General features: G+C 44.7%; 1 long non-coding RNA gene across 1 annotated transcript; it reads left to right on the plus strand.

Annotated features, from left to right (window-relative positions):
- Positions 1 to 1067: 1067 nt before the first annotated feature.
- Positions 1068 to 6393, plus strand: LOC126534357 (uncharacterized). The gene is made up of 3 exons (XR_007600329.3): positions 1068 to 1393; positions 1463 to 1633; positions 5869 to 6393. It is a non-coding gene; the product is annotated as an uncharacterized lncRNA (long non-coding RNA).
- The last annotated feature ends 2742 nt before the right edge of the window (positions 6394 to 9135 follow it).

The following is a 9135-nucleotide window of genomic DNA, read 5'->3' on the forward strand; positions in this document are numbered from 1 at the left end:
TCCAAAGTTAAAGATAGGTATGCGAGTGCGGTTCGCAGTAATAGTAAGTATACTGTGAGGCACGGTAACGTCATACTGTAGTGGAATGTCGGGCAGAGGAGTGACGAGGTACTCGCCCTGGTGGGGAAGACAAGAGTTCAATATAGGATATTGATTTTGGCGGCAGGCGAATAAAGCCGGTGGGGCGTAGGCGGCACTGGGGTGCGTCAGAAGGTTCTGCGATAATCGGCAACTCAAGGCGAAGGGTACTGGCAGAGCAGTCAATAAGGGCAGAATGCTTGGAGAGAAAGTCGAGGCCGAGAATTAGGTCGTGGGGGCAATGAGCAATCACGGTGAAGAGGACAGGGGTGTGGCGGCCGGCAATGCTGACTCGTGCCGTACACATGCCGATAATAGGCACAGTACCGCCATCCGCAACGCGGACGACGCGTGCCGACGCTGGGGTGAGGAGTTTTTTGAGTCGTCGTCGGAAGGCAGCACTCACAATAGAAAGATGTACGCCTGTATCGATGAGTGCAGTGACAGGATAGCCATCAACGTCAACGTCAAGAAGGTTTTGGTTCGTTGGTAATGTGAGCAGAGGATTTGAGGGCAGGGTTGACAACGCAGCTTCGCCACCGTTCATTTGACGTTCATTTGAGGGATCGCCAGTCGTTTGTGCGCAGGCGCGAGTAAGAGCGGGCGCGAGAGAGAAAATTTGCTGGGGGCTTTTGCTCCCTGAATCACGACATGCGTTTCCCCGCAGGCCGGCTGAGGCCGGTGAACAATAGAAGGCAGCATCCACGTGACCCTGCGTTCCCGGATGTTAGTTCCCTAAGTTGGTTTCCAACTGTCCCTATGGGGCCACTGAATACCTAGTGTGTCACGTGATTGGGGAGGTTTCTTCCCTGTATTGCTGCCGGATTATACAACAAGAAGCGTATCCCCGCAGGCTGGCTGTACCCGGTTTGAAGGCAAACCGGATGTGACGTGTGCCAGTGGCGTACTCCCTGCCCCCAGATAGGTACTGGTACGCCTAGGGAAAGACGCTGCTAGGTGCTGCTGCTAAATCCCTGTGGTTTCTGCCAGCCACATGCCGCACATGCGGCCATTGCCGGCTCACGTAGGTTCGTTCGCGTGGTCTTGTTACGCCTCGCTGGATCGTGTTCAGTCATGCCGTCCTTGCGCGGCGTGATTGTCGGTGAGTCAGGTTAAATTCTTAAATAGGTCGCGCCTGCGCCTAATTGAGTCTATAAAAGCCTGCACATTCAGTTTTGCTAGCTACAATGCAGTGCGGCTGGCGTGAGCTGTCTCCACGATGCGCTTCGAGCGTGTCGATTTCGCCGTTCTTTATGTTGGCGTTAACGACCTTGAAAGCAACATGGATCCACAAGAAATGTGCGACAACATCAAGGTAAGTCTACTGAAATCACAAAATTTGAAACAATAAGCGCTAATAATTGTGTTTTCTTTTAAATTTTAGGCCTTGATTGTTCAACGAGACGGCCCCCGTCGTGCTGGTTTTCAAGGTGCTCCCTCGCTGCTTATAGAAGATGCTGATGCGGAATAGAAAATGCAAAAACGTCGCTTGCTCAACCGCAAATTGACGGCTACGCTGAAGCGCATGCCGTGTCTGCGGAATTTGAACCCCGAGGTATGGACCCCCTTTTTCCAGCGGCATGCCGTTACATACCGTCAGGAACACGCTTGGCTTATTTCTGACTCGGTAAAAAATGTTTCACTTTTTCTCGCTTCTCGCTGCGGAAGAAATGCGGACCGTTTGTCGTAGTTGTGTCTCCATTACAGGGTGGCATTACTGCGGTGAATAAAGCAAGTGTTGCCGTACATACTACATTTTTTCGTCCATTTCTTTGTCAAACAACGCGATAGAGCGATTGCGCAGATTGTTTACTTCCCTTTCTACAATGTTTAGTTTATTCTGTCGCCTTCCTTCAAACCACCACAGCGGCAAATGGACTTTTTTTATCGAAATTCCGCGTTTTCATAATAGCTGAATTTTGGTGCGGTTAGGTGTCTAAATTTCTCGTACCCACAGCTACCAAAACAGTTGATCAAATTATTAGCATCGCGAACAAATCGCATTCCTACATATGCGAGCTGCTACATATGAGCCCTCAAGAATTTTCAAGAAGCATCTTTTTTCTAAGAACCCTTGCGATATTGGAAAGCCCTGATTGAGGATTCTCATACAAAGCATCCTCAGTAAGTATAATGAAAACATGCACAAACGATGTATAATGTACTGGGTACTCTGGCTGCTTCTAATCACATTACAGGTGACCACGAGTAGGTAGAAACGGGCCTTGAGGCTGTATAGTGGGACGTAATATTCCCACTTTTCGCTATTACTGAATCGTAGTCAGCTTTGAGATTTTACGTTATGGAAAAAATGCTTCATAAAAAAAAAAGCACTTGTAATGTCTCGGACACAAAGCGGCCTGTTCTCTGCTTGCGTCTATGAAAGGGTTAAGATGCACACACTATTCAAAGGTCGCATTGAGAACTGAGTTGCAGGCGCTACTTGCTCCGCAAGCAGCAGGATACTAAAAGGAGAAATGAGCAACACCGTACTGCCTTCATTTCTTCAAACCCTTCAACAAAGCTTGAACAAGAAATGCACGCGAGGGTGTCACTACAGACAGCTGCGGCAACACTGACGCATGCGCGAGAATATAAAATGAGGTGCAGCTGTGCGGTGCACGCTGCCATGAAGTTCGAATTACAGTTTCCCCCTTGCGAAACTACCAGAAAGGACATATTGCATCCATCGGCGTTAATATATTTTCTTGTTTTCAGCCAACATACACATCCCCGTTAAATCAAATAGATCACTGTAGATGGCGGCCACAAGCATATTACAAGGACTGTGAATTGGAAGCTGTTAGCTACCTGTGGCACAAAGTCATGCAAGGGTACACGTAGTCTTTGTGTGCACATTGACTTCATGTTTTACCAATTTGACTGGCTCCTATTGCACTCCGGCTGAATAGCAATAACACACAGGCCACTTTACGTTCGAGCTACTCGAAAGCTTGCATTAGTGAAAAACATCTAAACTTTTTCTGGTACAGCCGTGCGTTGTTCGAAGTGTCTCAATGCATTGCAGCGATTGAACAGGCACATATTGGCTGTACCACTTGGATTTCAGCGTGCATGCGTTGGCTGGACAAAAAATTCTACCATATTTTACCTCCAAACTTTTGCTCACGATTGGAAAGCGCTGTTTCTGTTGTAAATAGATGTGGCTTGCACACAAGGTATGTGCATGCTAAGTGTCTTGGTAAAGAAAAGTAAAGGTATGCTGCAGCCACATAACCTGACCTTTGATCTTCATTATGCTCACAGATTGAAGGGATGGAACTAAGTGCGTGTCTTTTAGATGCTTGATTTCAGCCAGTTAAATTTGCCAACATGGGGATTCAAACCACTGGTGTCCATCTGCTGTTGGGCTGAACTCTAAATTTAGTGAGACTACTAACTACTGCGTTCATTGGTGCTGACAGATATCAAGTCCGTTGTAGCTCGGCATTACTGTATTCTGTCACCAAAATGCTAGAGAACCACTTGAGATCCTTCGATGTCAGCATCCTCATAATCAGTGGGCACCCCATAAGAAAAATAGGTCAACTTTGGCTGGTATCCTTGCAAGTGTGAGAAGGCTAGGCCACAGAAACTCGTCTTTCTGATTTGTGCACTATTCAGCCACGTTAAAATGTGGGGAGCCTAGACATCTAAAAGACGAGGAGCAAGCAAATTGAATGCAGCTACCAAGCAAAAAATGTGGAAGCGTAAGCTGTTGATTTTTTACTCTAAAGGCACGTTCACACCAAAGATGGAGCGGCTAAACCGGACAAAGCTCTTGGCCAGGGGATAAAAGTAGGCGTTAAACGAGGCGGCAAGCCCGATCGCTTGCGGACCACTTTTCCCGCCCGCCAGAGCTGTCCGATTTGCCGCGGCCAATCAGAACACCAGACGACGCTGGCGTGTGCTGCGCGATAAGGATGGACGACCGGTGCCACGAGACGGCGACAAGTGCGCCACGAAAACGTTAGATGCTCCGCCTCGGCGGTGCGGGCAGCCAGGCAAGCCGTCCAGTATACAGGGTGTTTCAGCTAACTAGTGCCGAGGCACAAAGAAACAACTAGGCCTGCAGTACTCAAATACAATCAATTCAGTAGACTACCCTGTTGAGCAACTTTAATACTTACGGCTCATTGAGAAACATCTAACTGCTTCATTTTTATGAAGATAGCTGCTGTGGTTATTTTTTCAGGACAAAAGAAAGTGCACAAAATCAAAAAAAGTACCATGCAACTATGCACTTTTTAGCAGTGACGAACAAATGAACAATGCGGCATGCAGACAGGATGTAAAAAATATGCAGATCCGACACACTGTGAAAATTATGTAAGCAGCTTTCTTTGCTGCTTGTGTTCATTGATGGCATTTGGCAGTGATATGTTAAATGTTACCTCGCATGCACCACTTGTGTTCGTAGTACACAGAGCTCATAGGCAGACGTGCGCTCCGATGCTCAAGGTGGTGCTGTGCACCATCCATATCCTGTGAGAGTAGTGGCACTGTCATTCCCTCACACGGCGCATCGCATGGCGGGTGAGGTAGAGAAATCCGTTTATTGAATCCTTAGGAGAAATAGTTGCTGCCACGTCCTGTGCCCGACAGAGCAGCGCCTGCTGGCCACACAGGCTTCTGTCATGCAGCATGGCCTCCCAGTGTTGTAGTGTAGGGACATTGAAGTTTTGATGCTGGACCACCACTTGCATACTGTCCTTTTGACGCCGTGGTGCTGTATTGCAGCTTTGCATCTGCACATCCTGTCTCAATTGTTGGCATGGACACACTTGCCGTGTTTATTTTTTCAGAAATAGCATAAACATGCCATACCACACCTTGAACTATCATTATAATATTTTTAGTTTGCCACCACAACTGTCACCATGTCTAGATGTAGTATTTTTCTTTTAAAGAGACTCTATACGAAGGATGCTTTCTGATGGCATCTTTACCTTCTCGTATGATCATTCAGCGAGCACAAAGTGCTGCAGCTTCTGCAATGCTTTTGTCTATTCCTTCCAGGCACACTACTGTCAATGTATCATTAGCGCTGAAATAGAATACCGCCCGTTGCTCAAAGCAGCTTCAATATAGATTCCAATCGGAAGAATAGGCAGACTTGTGGCAGTATACAACTTTCTATAGCCATAATAGGCAAGCTAGCATAGTGGGGCATCTCAATGCTTGTAAAAGCATTCAACTGCATGTATCTCCAAATAACTAAGCTCAAGCAGACACTGCCAAAATTCGTTCTTCTCATGGTGAGTCGGTGCGGGAACTTGAAGGTGTCGCTTTTCCTTCATTTTTGTGTCTCTTATGGTTTTGCTAAGGCTCTTGCCACAGCAAAATTCCTCTTGTGGTATTTTAGAAGGGTAATTTAATAATCACCTAGGCGATGTCATTTCCTTCATTTGGTTGCACTGTGTGCATCAGTGCAATAAATGGGTCAAACGGCTTAATACGAAATGTCGCCAGGCCATTTTGGCACGACACTTGTGGATAACATTTTGGTGTGGCTTGGGCGAGACTGAAGGAGAGAAATTGACACATACAAGCACAAAGGCCAGGCACTGTTCCCTTGTGGCCTGCACAACCACTAGAATAGCAGCTAGTCTTATCAATTCATACTGAGTATCACAAAGTGTAACATTGCAAGAACTGTAGCTTGGTTGATGAGACAAGGCACTTATAGCTGTAGCTGAAACATGTGGTGTGATCAACATGTACAAGGTTACAATACTCTACACCCTTTTTGTATTTAAGTTTTTAACTTTGCCCACAATCTGATTACAGCTTTCCAGAGTTCCTTGGAAAATCCTCCCATGCACCTGCCATGTACATTGCCCTCCTCCTCGATGTGGCGTGCAAGATGGCAGCAGCAGCTGTGGGAACAGTTGAAGAGGCGAAGAAAGGTCTACTTTATAATAGGTTGTATGTAAATAAAACTGATCGACCTCAACAGATTCGGCTTCCACTTTTGTCAAGACAATTGTCAGCAAAGCAATGGAGCAATTTCAGTAGGGCGATAGTAATAAATAGTGCATAGAAATTCTTGGAAGCCCCGTCAGCTTTCTTGCTGTTAACAAGCTGTCTTGGTGAGGTGGTTTAGGCAGGGAATGCCAATTCATGAGGGATGGTCATGGCCACCATGTTCAATGTATGTGCAGCATTAATCAGTTCTCTAGACCGAGTGCACTAATGTCACATGATACATTTTCAAACCTCGCATGCTTTCTTTGGGGCTGAGAAAATTAATGAAGCATGAAACTCAGCATGTTGCAGTTTTCAATTAACCATCACTGCATTTGTCCATTCTTGAAACAAATTTTATTGTACCAAATGCATACAGAATGAATTTGCGGAATATCCAAAGTACATATTGCTTGTGTTGGTCAAGCAGCTGGCAGAACAAAACCACAAAGTTCCAAAGCAGAAAGGTAACACTTCTTTTGAAGTACACAACTGGTGAAACAGTGTTGCTAACACACGAGTGCAAAACTTGCCGCCGATTAAAAAAAAGGGAGCTGCTACACACCACTTCGTTCCTTGACCATTTATTTTTTCTTTTGTGGCTGATTTTTAAAAATCCTTGCTATAGCAAATGCAAGGACATCAGAAAATCAACGCACAACAGATATTGGTGCAATGGTGTAAAGTAATGAAGATATAATTTTGCATGCACATTATTTAGTCTGAAATAGAGGGATACAGCACAAACGTTACTCTTCAATCCCAATAAAAAATATGGAACTCGTGGGCTACACGAGGGCTACGGATAAATCTTGAGGGCCTCGGATTCTGTAATGTGCAGCTATACTTGAAGTACACAAGCATTTTTGGATTCTGCCTCTACCTGGGTGCAGCTTTGTGACCTGGAATGAAAAGCCACAGCCATCGAGCTGCTGCAGTGGCGACATCACAGTAAAAGGTAATAGCGAAAAATAAAAACAATAATATGGCCATGCAACTTGCACATCAGATAGGTCACCTGAAGCTTGTATTTCCAATTTTTCTGGTGTTGCATAGGACAAAAATTTTGAAAAGTGATAGTGTACGATTTTCATACATTAACAATTATGCATATCTAGTTTTTTTTTTAACCATGCAGATATTTAGCAAAAAGTTTTGAGCACAGAGAGCCTGTCGTTCTTGCAAAGGAGTTTCTAGGTGAGGAGGACACACTTTGCTGCTAATGCGAGTTTCAGAAAATTAATTTTGAAAAATACAGTCACTTTTTTATTAGTAACTTGGCGGCAGCCTTCTAAATGGCATATTTGGAGGCAGTCACATGTGAACGCACACCCTTTCTTTTTCGAAATCTCGAAAATTGCACTTATTTTGAAATATTCATTATTGCGCTCAATTAAGTACAATCAAAACTTGGTGCATCCTGCTCCACATCAGTCGGCAGTGCCCTGTCAAGAAGTGTGGGACAAAGCTTAAATGATAGCCTGACACGGCACACTGATGCACATGCTTGCAAGGCAAAGTGTGTCGTATCAGCTGCTACAATGACTGGCCAAGATGTTGTTTCAGACTTTCTCGAGCCTGTTGTCGGGGGTGTTTCCATCTGATGAGGTAGCGGGACCTTCTTTTCTGCGCTCCCAGCACACTCTGTTCCAATATTGCCTCAATTTACCAGTGAAATTCAATGATGAATACCTTGAATTAGGTGCAACTTTCAAGATTTGTAAGAAATGAGAGTGCTATAAAATGTGACTGCCTCCAAATTTGTGGAGTTCCAAAATAGAGGAATTCCTCTGCAAGAATGCCACATTTGCTGCGCTCATAACTTTAAAACAAGAAAATCTGTATGGTAATAAAAGACACCCTGTACATATACAGTGTGCATTGGAGCATTTCATGCAACCAATATTCAAGCACCTTCTGTCTACAAAGAATTCATAAAGCAAATTTATGCTTGGAATCGGTTATGAGCACTGGAAATGCAAACACTGTGACGAACCCTGGTCACATGCCAGGCATTGTGTTGCTGCTCTCTGCGTAGGGCCTATGAATAAAAACCACCTTCAACATTACACAGTAAGCTACCAATTGCTATGTGTAGGAAGACTTAGTTCTTCAAATGCAATTATGAACTAGACATTCTAAAGCTTTTCAGATAATGTACTTTTAGTGAACAAGTACCCCAAACTTGAACAACTCTGAAGCTATAATGCCATTATTATCTGAAAGATGCACTACACATTCTTTTAACGCATTAAGGAAACATTCATAATCGACAATGCCACCATAGACATGAGAGTCATATAATATTGCACTGCGTGCAGCAAGGATAGCACAATCTCGCACAAAAGATTAGTCTCTCCCGCAGACTTTGAGGGCTTCTTTATTATGTCTCACTTATGATGCCGTGACATGGTACGAAACCATGATGACGTAACTTATGATCATGAGTTACTCTTGAATGAAAGCTTATGCACACATGCATATTCCTGCATTGTAACTCTGGAGTGCACTTACAGTAAGGACACTGTGAAAAGAAGAAAAGGCCAACAGCAAGAACCAGGCAGCGCAGTGCTGTTTGCACCTTCTCGGCTGTTGTCGGTTTAAGTCACCTTCACTGCAGCAGAGTCGTGTTATGCGGCGAAGCATATTTAGCATCATGCAGTGAAGCATATCTGATGTTAAAGGGGACACTGTTACGGGGCCCCTGCTGGTGCTTATGGTTACCCGACACTATCAGCTTAAGTACTCGTACTGTGACCTCTTCATGCATTTGGACAACACCAATCGCCATGTGAAAACCTCTGTTCACTACTAATCTTGCTAAGAGCCTAAATTGTTTCCAAACTACAAATTTCACCAAGTGGCAAACTTGGCAATGCTTCAGGAACCTCTTTCTAAAGTACTTTAATACTACCAGGATGCTTCAATGTCAAACTGGATTAAAAACCTGGGATGAGATTGGGCAAGCTTCTAGCTTTCTGACTGTTTGCTTCACCTTCTACATCAGTGAGTAGGCAGTGTTCAATAGGCGCTCCCACTTCACCAAGCAGACGACCGCTGACGAAAGCATGGTGAAGGCGAATAATGAGA

Source organism: Dermacentor andersoni, chromosome 7 (genome assembly GCF_023375885.2).
Source record: "Dermacentor andersoni chromosome 7, qqDerAnde1_hic_scaffold, whole genome shotgun sequence".
In the NCBI taxonomy this organism is placed as follows: Eukaryota; Metazoa; Arthropoda; class Arachnida; order Ixodida; family Ixodidae; genus Dermacentor; species Dermacentor andersoni.